This window comes from Stylophora pistillata, chromosome 3, assembly GCF_964205215.1.
Source record: "Stylophora pistillata chromosome 3, jaStyPist1.2, whole genome shotgun sequence".
NCBI lineage: Eukaryota > Metazoa > Cnidaria > Anthozoa > Scleractinia > Pocilloporidae > Stylophora > Stylophora pistillata.
The window spans coordinates 26,307,209-26,320,226 of NC_142521.1; the positions used below are offsets into that span (position 1 = coordinate 26,307,209).

The 13,018-nt window shown below is 39.0% G+C and overlaps 2 pseudogenes; both read right to left on the bottom strand.

Annotated features, from left to right (window-relative positions):
- Positions 1–447: 447 nt before the first annotated feature.
- On the bottom strand, positions 448–2,810 carry LOC148735329 (uncharacterized; annotated as a pseudogene).
- A 350-nt stretch (positions 2,811–3,160) lies between these two features.
- LOC148735330 (uncharacterized) lies at positions 3,161–5,304 on the bottom strand (annotated as a pseudogene).
- Positions 5,305–13,018: the final 7,714 nt, after the last annotated feature.

The following is a 13,018-nucleotide window of genomic DNA, read 5'->3' on the forward strand; positions in this document are numbered from 1 at the left end:
AAATGAGGATATTTCAGGCTGTTTTTGTACAGTGTATGTTAGAGAATGTAGTAACCTAGGCTAAAGGCACAAGTACCTAAACACTGAGCGGTAATGCATCATTAATTATGCATCACGTTTTTGGAAGTGCTCGTTGTGAAGTCCGATTTCAGTAGAGAGTAAACAATGCGTCCTCAGGAGTTTAAAATTATGTTGTTTATTTTTAAAGATAGGTCGATCGCACGCACAGTATGAGAATGTTACGTTATCCTCTATTATCAGCTTAATACTGCTAAGCTGGAGTAAAATGACTTATTTTCATCATTTCAGGGTAAACAGGGGTTATATCGATTACACCTTTTGCTGTTTATTACGAGAAAATACGCGTTCATATGCGTTAAAAGGCGAATAATTGTCTGAAAATACAATCATTAAAGACAAAAAACCGTCATTTGCGCGTAAACAAGATTCAATAACAATTTTTGCATTTTAATCAGCATTCAATAACAATTTTGGGCATTGTTATGTATTATTCGTCAAACAAGAGAGAAAAATACACTGTCATTTGCGGTAACCTTCAAGTCATTTACGCCATCTTGAAAGTTAATAGAGAAATTAAACAAACAATATAGTGCAAATAGCATTCATTCACATTTTTATCACACTGTTTGCAATTCAATAGCATTCCTAGACAAAATTAGTATGAATAAGACAATCATTTATGCGCTTGTACAAACAATTGAGCGTTTTTTATTTTCAATATTCACACATCGAATTTCAATTGAAAAATACCTATTCCGAAATCATTTTGCTTTGAATTTCAGTTTACCCTTCAATAATCTCTCTATTCAAACATTTTGGCCGATAGGTCTGCTTAAAGCGGTACCACTGCGCACTTTTAGCTGCAGTAACAGTGTTGATGTTTCTGTGCAGAACTTCAAGCAGTTGCTGTGTTCGAAACTCCCCCACTGGGATTCTCCTGGCTCTGGGCTCATCTCCGTTATCCATGCGTCTTTGAATTTCCGGATACGAGATGTCAGCTTGACGCCGCTTTCAAACAGCTTATTGCCTGCTCCACGATGTTTAGGAAACGACTGTAGGGAGGAAGCATTTTAAGTTCCGCGTTTGGGGCGGGGATGACCGGGTTTTGGTGGGCCGGTGCTCTGTCATACACAAAGATCACCTCCTCATCGGGATCTAGATTTGTCCTCGCCTGTGCCAAGAAGTTATCGAAACACGCAGCATTCATTCCGCCAACAGCTGCTGAAGAAAACACAAGTCCATTGATAAGCGGAATTGCCATGGTCACGGTCAAGTTTCGTCCGCGCCGGCCGCACACTTGACGGTACGCCCTCTCTCCCTGTCGCGCTGTACCTTGGCTTCTGGCCGTCCAGATGTTGTAGCCGCATTCGTCGACAAACACACAGGTTTCTAAACCAAGTAGCGTAGTCGACTCCTTGTTCAGCACATCAAGTCTGTTTCTATCCGCAAGAAGGGGCCTCGCAAGTTTCGCTCAGAAGAGCATCCCGTCTAATGTTCTTGCCACGGTGCCGTCATGGATCTCGAATTTGAGTGGTAGTTTATCCGAGAAAGTGTAAGTAAACAGTTTTCGTTGATGATTTCCTCTAGGCAATCTCTCATCTTATCATCCACGCGCACCTTGTTTCTACTTCCTCGTGATCTCTCCTGGATCCTGCCCTCTCTGATGTAGCGCGCCACAATGCCTCTTGCCTTTGATCGGTTCACTCCGAGCTAGTCCGCGACCACAAGATTACCTTCCTCCTCGTCCTCAAATCCTCTCATGATTCTCTCTCTGTGTTAGAGTAGTATTCGGTTTCTTCGAAGCGAATTAACCGGACGAACTCTACTGAATGTAAATTCAGGAAAAATCGGTGTTCATTTGAAACTCGCTTTATGCATATTGAATAGAAAAAACACTGAATTGTTTGTACAAGTGCATTAATAATTGTCTTATTCATGCTAATGCCGTCTAGTAATGCTATTGAATTGTAAACAGTGTGATAAAAATGTGAATGAATGGTTCATGCACTATACTGTTTGTGTATTGTCTCTATTGACTTTCAAGATGCTGTAAATGACTCGAATATTCGCGCAAATGAAAGTATCTTTTTCTCTTTTGTTTGACGAATGACGCATAAGAATGCCCAAAATTGTTATTGAATGCTGATTAAATGCAAAAATCATTATTGATTCTTGTTTAACGCGTAAATGACGGTTTTTTATCTCTAATGATTGTATATTCACACGATTGTTCACCTTTTAACGCAAATGAATGCGTATTTCCTCGTAATGAACAGCAAAAGGTGTAGTTTACAGTTTCAGGAAAAAGTTTGTTAGGACATGATTGAAACTACTATGCAAATCTAGTTTAACGGGCCTATGCCTAAATTGACCTGAATACTTGATAAAAACGCCATGGGTTGTCTCGGCACATAAAATCTCCCCAAAACTAATTTCACATTTTTTTTAGATTTCGCCTAGTCGTTAAACTATCTCGGAAATCAGTTGACGCAAACTTTGAATCCCTTTTTGAAAGTAAAATATTACAAAATACAAAAAACTAGAAAACTTTTACTCAGTAACTTACAGAGACGGAAAGTTATTATTTGGTACCTTGGTTTTTATGTTACGTAACATGGAAAAATTATTCTGTCTACATGGTCAAGTCATTTAGTTTAAAGAATAAGAAAGTGTAGATCAATTCCATCATTGAGTATTAAACTGGAGACACTCAAAATTTTATTTCTAATCGTTACTTAGAATTTTGAAATTTACATAGATTCATAAGGTTGAAGATCGTAAAATGCCATAGCAGTAACAAAAAAGCCATTTTTATTTTCAACTTTCTCCCGAAAAAAAAATTAAATAAAAGTCGATTCTTGCAAACAATGATTAATGAATGTTAAAGTAATCCTTCTTCTTAATATCCTGCTCTTGACGATGTTGCAGTCCTCATAGGAGTCTAAACGTCAAACCTGTGAAAGGGATTTGGCATGCAACATTGATAAATGAGACAAGAAATATAAGGGATAGAAACCAACGTTTCGGCGCATCTTGCGCCGCTATCAAGGTTACGCAATCAATGCTAAAATGCGGTTTGTGAAGAGGCTAAGTTGAGGCGAATTTGCATAAAAGAGTGCCAAGCTGATAACATGAATATTTATAACGAAAAGAATCCGACTGTAGGTATATTCAATGCTGGTTTAAGATCTTGAATACACTGCATTTCATTAACAAGGCAGTCAAAAATGTTCGTGCATTTCATGATTACATTGAAGCGTGCTAAGAAATTGTTCGCAACAGCAGTGTTATATTCTTTGGAATAATGCCTGTAAATAGATGACGCCTTTTGACGGTGTCCCTCAACGCGCGTGTGAAGGTGACCCTTTGTGTACCCGACATAACCTGCATCGCACAGGTCACACTTGAATAGATAAGCAACGCGTTGCTGGGTTACGATGTTAGGCTTGGGCTCACGCAGGCTTAGATCTTGATTAAGCTAGCGGCTAATAAACATGGGTTGAATGGTCTTTTGCACCTTGCTGCTAAGATCTCTCAGCTGTCGGTTGATAGACACTGCAGCATCCTGATTTTTATAGAGGATTACTATCCGGATGGCGTCATCGGTATGCTGTTTAGGCTGGTCCACTGCGACTCTCGAGGTGATAAACCTGTTGATGACAACAAGAAAAACAATCACTTTCCCTTTTTTAACTACATGGATAATATATTTCAGTGCATACACATTTTTTTTCCGGGGTGACTTAACGAAACACGAGTGGCATTTTGCTGTTTGTTAGTGTTTTTTTCAACTCAAGAAGATTTTGTATTCAGACTAGCTACCTTTGAATCAGCGTACGAAGATAGCCCAAAACTCTCCTGGAGTGAGGGACACTTGTTTCTGTTAAAATCACTTGGGTTAGTTGCCAGCGAAATGAAAATTATTCTGCTATGGGAAACCGAACTCAATTTTGACCGCTTTTTTCCTCGTCAAATCCACGGTTTGGATAGCGTGCTTCATATTTCCGTCACATAGCCTAATTTTAACCAATTAAAACGCTTATCGATATGCTTACAATTATCTACATGGCTGACAAGTCAAGAGCTGAAATTTAGCAAGATGGTCGATCTTCGGTGGCGTTTGGCTTATTAGGGACTTTAAGAAACCACGACAGCGACGCCAAGGAAGACTTCGATTAAAAAATGAATTTCTACTCTTAGTTAGAATTTCAAAAATGGCTGCAGGAGCTTACTGTCAGTCATACAGCGCCACAGCTCAACTTCAGCATGACGTATAAAGTATCCGTTGAGTTCCAAATGGAAATTAAAATAATTTCGGTTTCGGTTCGCAGACGACGCAAATTTTGGCGATTTCACGTTGTTGTTTTGCATAGGACGGCTAAGAAATGTACAAAGTTTCAAAACGCACCGACTGAGTTATTGTTCTGCCAATTAGATCTCTTGTTTTTCCACGTCCTCGTTGCCGTCGCCCTATTAGGGACCTTAAGAAACGACGACGAAGGGACAACGACGACGCTTTACATCCGAGAAAGACTGGACCGAGGATTTGGTTTTCGGAGGGAAAATTTGAAGGTTAAGCGGACGGTCTTGCGGGAAGACGACGGCATCTTAAGTCATTATGAATTTTTTTTGGCTATGGCGTGCAAAGACTTACGTAATTCGTTTATAATATGCTACGACGATGGTTTCATTGATGACGGACGAAGAATTTGTTCTTCTTTACGACTTTTATTCTTCGAAAGACCTTGATTTTCCTTACGATGTTTACGCACCGTTTGACCTCGACGAGGCTGAATGTCAAAGAATCAAACAAATAATAAAAGAAATAGGTGCTAATTTGGTGCAAACGTTTCTCAGAAAAGTTTCTCGAAGTACACGGCTGTCAGTACCCTACGTTTTCTCGGATTCTTCTGCCAGGCACTAATTAGCCACGTAAACACTACTTGCCAAATGCGCCCCTGTAAAATGAGCAAAAACTTCGAAATTCAATCTAAAACGATCTATTCGACATAAAAACGATATATTCGACATATAAGACTCTTAGAGGCACACAGCTTCGAAAAATCAGTTGAAATCCCCTAAAAAGAGCTACAAGGACAAAAGTTTTACTTACGTTTTCCCCAGAACCGCTTTCTTCTACAAATTTCGTCGTCGACGAACCGTGGACGACGAAATCACAAACAGAGACAAGCGTAGCATGTGCATTTGTGCAAATCCAACCTCCGGTCGTCGTCGTCGTCTTATTTCGTCATCGTATCTTAAGTTCCCTATAGGCGGATTCATGCTGACGTCATTGTTTACATTTTTGCTCATTTGCATACGGCTTTGCGTAAAGAAGGATGCATGTTAGGTACAAATTGACTTCAAGCAGCTAAAGAGCTAGAAAACCTTAGTACATAGTGAAATTTTTAGCTCTTTGGGTGTAATATTCAAGGAGAAATAGTCCATCAAAAACTGCAAAATTTCTGGGTGGCAAAAGCGCTAATGAGCTCATACATTCTATGTAAAATTTTGAGTTTTTAAACCCGTGTTGCACAAAAAGTATTCAGTGCATCAGGCTCGTATTCATTGGCCGAGTTAATCGTACTTTGACCTTTCGATATTCAGAGCCGATTTATTTTTAGCTCCATCAGAAACTGAATTGCTTATGCTGATGAGGCAAATATTGTAAACAAGGATTCCCCTATTAACAAGAGGTTTTCTGAAAATACGTTTGAAAACGCCGGTATTTAAAACTTCCACTCTATCCCAGTACTGACCGGTGCCTTCTTCTATTTACAACATATTCAGTAGATACGCACGACAGCTTTGAAAACAGCTTGACAAATTTGAAATTTTTGAATCGGATCATTAATAAAACTAGGTTTGCGAACGAAAACCAAGATCTGAAAGTTATCTGTGGATAATTGACTTTTATTCTCAAAGCGGCGTTATAATACAGTTTTCCACCATGTCTTTTCATGACGAAACTACCAAAACTACGTTACTTCATAGTCTGACGAATGAACTTGTTGATAAATGATAAATGCAAAATTTTTCGGGCCATACACACTGTTTACGTAACGGTGTCAAAATGAAATTAATAATTCGAGTAGCAGCCTTAATGGGCGGATGTCCTGCTTGCATAACGAGAACGTTTACAGCGGTGTAATTATTTAAATATGTACAAAACTTTGAGTTCATCCATCGTGGCAGCTTGAAGACAACGATGGCAAAGTTTCTGTTACTTTTCATTGCACTCCAGGTATGTTCCTCGCTAGTGCTTCACAGAAATGTCTTTAACAATGTAGAATTTTTACAGCAAATATGGATGATGGCCACAAGATAATCTTTTAAACTCTCTAACAGGTTAACCGAGACATTTTTAAGTCTCTCTTAATTCACTTTTAACAGGAATTCGTGTTTTTTGCTGAAAGCTTCGAAAATCGTAAGTACTTATATGTTTCCGTTTTCATTTGTGATTAGTTTTTGCGCGTGCGTTATCTTATTGAGCTCTACTGATACAATGGGATGGGAAACCTGTTAGAAGGGGTGCTACTTCGCCAATTTTAATCTGAGCACGGACGTTGTCGTATCGGTGTAACACATTAGTGAAGCAACTTGTAAGATTAATCATGCTGTTATGAAACTCAAAACAAAGTTTTCCCTAAAACGTTGTGTCATCGGTGGAAAAAATTCCGAAGAAAGGCGGATTATAATAATATGTGTTAATAGACGGCCAATGCTCCAACAGAAATGGTTTTCCCGTCTGTTTTTTTTCGATTCCTTGTTTGTGGATGATTGTGGTCTGTCCGTTGACAAGAGGAATGGTTTTCCCACCTGAATTTGTTGATTCCATGTTTACCAAACTCTTTCTTTAACGCCGATAACTTCGAATTCGCGTTCAAGAACACTTTTTATTTTACAAAACAAGTCATCAGTAAAACAACTAATTGGCTTTCTGCTAGACTGGCATTTAACCATATTGCTAATTCTACCCACTATGACATCTCGTCTGATGAAAACTCGTTTCGATTACCTTGTTCACAAAACTGCAGGTTACCTGTCAATAATTATCTGTCAAGAATGCGGAATATTTTTGATCATCATTTGCCCTCGATGTCATAGGCACCTCAATAGTGACAGCCCAGACCACTCAACACGTTTTTAATTTGACAAGTTTTCCCGTTTTTGTGATAGTGCTCAAGAAGTTAACGCTTAAATTTGAGGGATAATCTCCGGAAACAGTGTCCGGTGTCAAAAAATCCAGCAGTCTCAAAGTAAAGTCAGGCTAATTCGTATTTCCTGCTATGTCTTATTTGAGGCCGATTCTTCAGGCTTTTACCAGTTCATCTTTTGTAGCCCCAAATGCAATGATGACTCACAAAAGTTCCTTGATATATATTTCTTGCAATCATGCTCTAAATATCTTGGATAAGCGACAAAGATAGGAGATCAGAAGTTGTTTTTCACGAGGCTCGTAAATTTCGGTTAGTTTCTAATTTGATGCCGATTATGTTCCAATGTTTAGATGGCACATATGCATTTAAAATGCAAGTTTGAATTTAAAGTGTCCTTGAGTAGATTATTCCTTTTTATCCTAAGGCTACCCACCCAACAGAGTAGACGAAACAAATTTACATTTGTGGCCCTCTCTTACTTTGTAGTTATTCAACAAAGATAGTTCTCGGTTAGTAGACAATTTTTCACGGTAGCGGTTTTTTTTCAGGATCGGGGCCGCAAAACACTGCAAATACTCGCGTTTAAACATACCGAGAACAAAGAAAACAATTTTTCGCAAATCTAGTCAGCAATTCTCCGAAATCATCGCTTAGCCATGATAAAAGATCTTTACCTGATTTAGCTTGTTCGAACAAGATATCATTCTATTGTTTTTTGCGTCCGTCCCCTCGCTCCAAAAAAGAGATTGAAACAGAAAACTTCAGTCAACATCCAGCGTTGTAGTACGTTACTGACCTGCCGGTGTGTTTAATACTGTACCTTAACAGGAGGAGAAGTCAGCTTGAGTTCAACTTCGACTGAGAAAGCCGAAAATGTAGAAGTTCTGTGAATATTGATTATTGTTTAAGAAAAAACCAGAGTTTCCGATACTAGAGAGTTTAATTAATTCAGAGTGGATTTTCTATTTTGATTCGAAGGTGCTTAAGAGTTATGTACTGACTGCAAATGAAATACTAATGTTCATCTTCAAACAAGCGTTGATGAAGAAGAAAAAAAGAGAAACTCTTCCAGCAATGTGTAATTTAGGGAAATACATGTAACTCCTGTGTCTTTGTTTGATGATTTGTTTTTTTTTTTTTGTCACCATTCTTGTTTGAGAGAAAACTGCGAGTGTTTGTCTTGAGAAATAGATAAAGACTAGTGATGATGTCACTTAAGAACTGTTGGTACCATTCCTGCTTACTAGAGGTTTCCTGTCCAGTCAGAGATTTGATGCCTTGCCACCATTTCTTGGGGTTAGTTTCAGCCAGATCGTTCACTTTGGGGTTATAATAAGAGCGCTTCGCTGTTTTAATAGCGCCAGGGACTCTATTCCGTCACAGCCTATAGACTGGCGAATCTTTCCCATATGTAATAAATGCTTCTTGTCAATTGTTAATCAAAGATTTCAATATTCATCCAAGGTTTATCATATACCTAGGTTTTTACTGTTTTCCATGGAAAAAAGTTTCAATAGCTGAACGAAGTTCCTGAGAGAATACCTCAAACTTAGAAACACATGAGGTAGCATTGTAAACTTGGGTCCAATCCCTAGTTGTAATCCAGGATACAAACTCTCTCCATTTGCTTGCGCGGTACTGCCTTCTGTGAACTTTTTGTACAGAATCATGTCAAGGTGGAAGTTTAACAGTTTAGCGCACTAGGACGGTGAAGTGGTCCGATGAGCCAAGCTTCGGTATCCTCTGAGGATCGAAGGTGTGGGGTCTATCAGTGAAAAATCATTCAAGTATCCCAGAGTCTCTTGTGTTGAATTGAACTAGCTACTTCAGGTGATTAGGTCAAGAAATAGAGTCAGAGCGCAAGCCGGTTGAAGCCGGTTTTCCTCTTTATGTTTCGACAGATACGTATCCATTGTATTTTGCATATAATCCCAAAGAGTAATATTTTCCTCTTCACCATTAGCGGTTGAATGATAAACAACTGCCAGAATAAGTATGCAAATTCTTTGCGGGAGTGATTGCGATGTTAATTGTATCCAGATAGATTCCAATTTCTCTTGTTCCATTTCTACTGATCGCTTACTCGGAATTTCCTCCTTGCTGTAGACGCAGCAGCCACCGGATTAGTATTTCTCGTCATTTCTCAATGATAACAAGAATCTAGGTAGCGAGACAGCCGAATCCGGTTTCAGCTGCGAAAGCCACGTCTCAGTTATGCAAATGACATATGTTTTGTTGCGAATGGCGACTTGATGCAATTCGTCTACCTTGTTCGATAAATTGCGAATGTTTGTAGCTAAAATAGAAGGGACTCTGTAATACTTTGCGTGCAGGACTCTCTTCATGTAGGACTGATCTTTGCCACGCGAGACTGTCGCAGAGAGGACTCGGTTGGTGATTCTCATTTTAATTTGTTCCTTCGAGGAGATGGTAACTCAATAAACTCAACAGGATATATCCACGCCGGTTAACATACAGATAAAGGCAAAAAGGTTGTCCCATTCGCAAACTGTAAACAACAACTATTATAGTCCAACCTCGTGGTTACCAACTTGTGACTCCGTTTCAATATATACACGAACATAGCTCGGGCGTTTCTTATAAATTACGATGACTGTGAAATACAGATGAATAAAGGGGGTAAGTTTCAAAAGCAAGTGTGGCGCGTGGGTAGGGGTAGCAAGGTAATTTGGTTTTATTAACTGGGTTGATACTGTGAATTGACCTGCGCAAAGGATTTCGAAGCTGACGTTTCGAGCGTTAGCCCTTCGTCAGCGGAGCGTTTGGCGAAGGCTAACGGCCGAAATGTCAGCTTTGAAACCCTTTACGGTGGCCAATTAACATTATCAACTCAGTTGATAAAACCAAATTATCAATTACAGACTGATTCTCCACGTTCCAGTGTTAATAGAAGAATAAACGTGTCATAAGCATGTTCATGAAAACTCGAAGCTAACTCGACCATCTAATTCTCTTACTAGAGATTTTGGGCGAGGAAAAAATCGCACCATGTTTAGTAAGGCATATCATTTCCTGCAGTTCGAATTGAGTAGAAAGCTTGAAGACATAGGATGACGACCAAACAATGCTTTTCGCAGTGGAAATAAGTCCATGAAACCAGCGAGTTTGTTTGTAACACATTTTTGACGGGTTCTTACATGACAATATTGTCAAAATAAAATTACCGCGACAAACTCACTTGTAAACATGAACCTCGCTGACTCAACCTCAAGAGAGGTTTTGCACAGCAGCCATGTTGGATGGCAGGAACACCAGATTATTTTACCCATGGGAAAAAAAAATTCTTTCTTATGCAAAATATTTTCATTGTTCTTGCCATCCAACATGGCTGCTGTGCAAAACCTCTATTTCATCTTAATCTTCGGAAAGGCGACGAATTCAAATCCTATGGTAAAACCATTCACGCATCTTCGACATAGGAGCGAATCTCTCATACGAACAACCTAAGAGTGAATGATGTAAGCTTACTTGTAATTTCGCCGCTGGGTATTATCTAAAAACTTTCTAGGCAAAATGCTTCTTTTCCTTTTACCCACGACTGAATTAAACAACGAAACGAAAGTATCAAAAGAGATTTCCCAAGACATAAAACTGTAAAAACGAACGATAAAATCCGACGTTTAATTTCGGAGTAGTCGTGACTCCATTATCAAGGAAAATATGAACAATCATGCAAATTGCAACATATAAAGCATTTTAGGCGCGAAGAATTAACATAAGAGGGTGCGAAGATCATAAAAATATTATAGAAATAGTTTCGCACGAATGGAAACGAAAGAAAAAAAAATTTGGCGAATACAAACACTCTGAGTGTTGTTTGAGCGATGAACCGGCGCGGAGGTTTCTACTGAAAGGACGAATGCCAGATAATTTTTCTGCAACGTCATTTAATTTTTTGTCTGCATCAAAACTATGAGTTATAAACAGAAAATCGTATCAAATGAAAGAAAATTGAATTTTCTGGGGCATCAGCTTGGAAAAAAACTCAGATAAGACTCAACTTACCTCTCCACCTTTTCACGTCCTTCCTCGGCTTTTTCGTAGTTCACTTTCTCCGTGTTGTTAATTTTTTTCAGTCCATTTCCTTAGGGTCTTTATCTTTTCTTCTCCCGGTACTCTCCGTTAGAATTTCGCCTTTTTACTCAATTTCTTTTTTTTTTCTTTGGCTTTCTTCTTCCTCGTGTTTCTGTCTACTTGGTCGAGTCCTTTCCCACCCTCGTTCGCGTCGCTGACGACTCGCTCTGCGCTTTGGCTTCTTTCCTCTATTTTCCGTCTCGGTTCACTTAAACCCTGTTTCCACAACTTTGATTTGGGATAAATTCCTCAGTTGACATAGCTTTTTCTACCGATATCGTTGCTTTGTAAGGTGATATAAAACGCAAATTACCGGAAAATAATGGTTTAAATCGACTCAATCAGCATGATTTGGCTCTGAAAAAAAGCGCCCACGCGGGCTTCACGTCAGCCAGCCCACATGAAGCCCTTGTGTTATGCCAAACTTTTTTGCGCCTGGAGACCGCACCTGGAGACTGCACACGAGTATACGCACTTCATCAGGCTGCTTAGATGTACGCTAGTGTAAGCGCACCCAATTTCTCAGTCGCACATATAACCTTACCCCTTTTTTTTACCTGGGGTTTCCCCTCTGTATAATTATGCCAAGATTAGTGCCCTCAATTAAACAGTTCGTGCATGCTATAAGTAGCACCTTGTACAAACGGTCGGTCGTACGGTCACGTGGAAACCAAAATTCTTCAGGCTTGATAGGTTACCATTGTATTTTTTTAGAAAATTACCCTCTTCTTCCTTATGAAATTTGAATAGAAAACCGCCTCCGGTTTACAAAGCACTTACTTGACATCCTTAGAAACCAAAAGGAAAACTTGTCTTGAAGTTTCGATAATCATCGGCATATCCACTCGATGTCTCCCTTGATCTGAGAGTGGCATTTTATACTGTGGACCATAACATATGGTTTTTCTTCTTGTTTGAGTAACAATAAGCTAACCTGTAAATTCGGTTGCAGTAAATCAGCCGAGAGGTTTCTTAACTTTGTTGTTCCACAGGGAACTATTTAAGGCCCCCTTCATTCTCGTTATATAATAAAAATGATTTACTCGTTTGTCTACATCACTCATAACTATCTAGAATCAGCTAAACTCGTTCGAAATGCTGCTAAATCAATTTACAATAAATTGTTTTATTGATAGTCTACTGTGTAGTTGTGAGGTTGACCACTGATGGAGGCAATAACTGGACAAGAATCTAACCATTATCTTGCAGATCCAATTTCGTTGAAAACCTCGACCAGTCGTCTGTCTTTTTGAAAAAAAAAATTAAATAAGAAGGGGAATTATCTAAAAATCAACTGACTTTAATATCTATCCACCTACACGACTGAGGCATAGATGGGGGAATTAAGAAAATTGTCTGAAACCACATCAACCATACCTAATGTAATGTTCGCTCTGAGGAGGGCACAAAACATAATCATACCTAACAACCTAAAACGGTATTATTGCTATTACAATCACTTCTCGTGACTTTTGGGAGATAGGAACTCAATCAAATAACAAAACAGCCTGAACAATCAGGTGAGCGTGCAAGCGGCTAAAAATACATTTTTGCCCGCAAATACCCAAGAAATTGAAAGTAATGTAAATAAACGGAATTTTTGGGAAAATTCTCACCGTCATTTGATGGAGGGTCTTAATGGGGTTAAGCGTCAACCGTCAAATGGCCAAAATATTAACCATTAACCGTCATAAACGCAATATTTTTACCGTCAACTGTCAAAACAAGCAAGCAAAATGTTA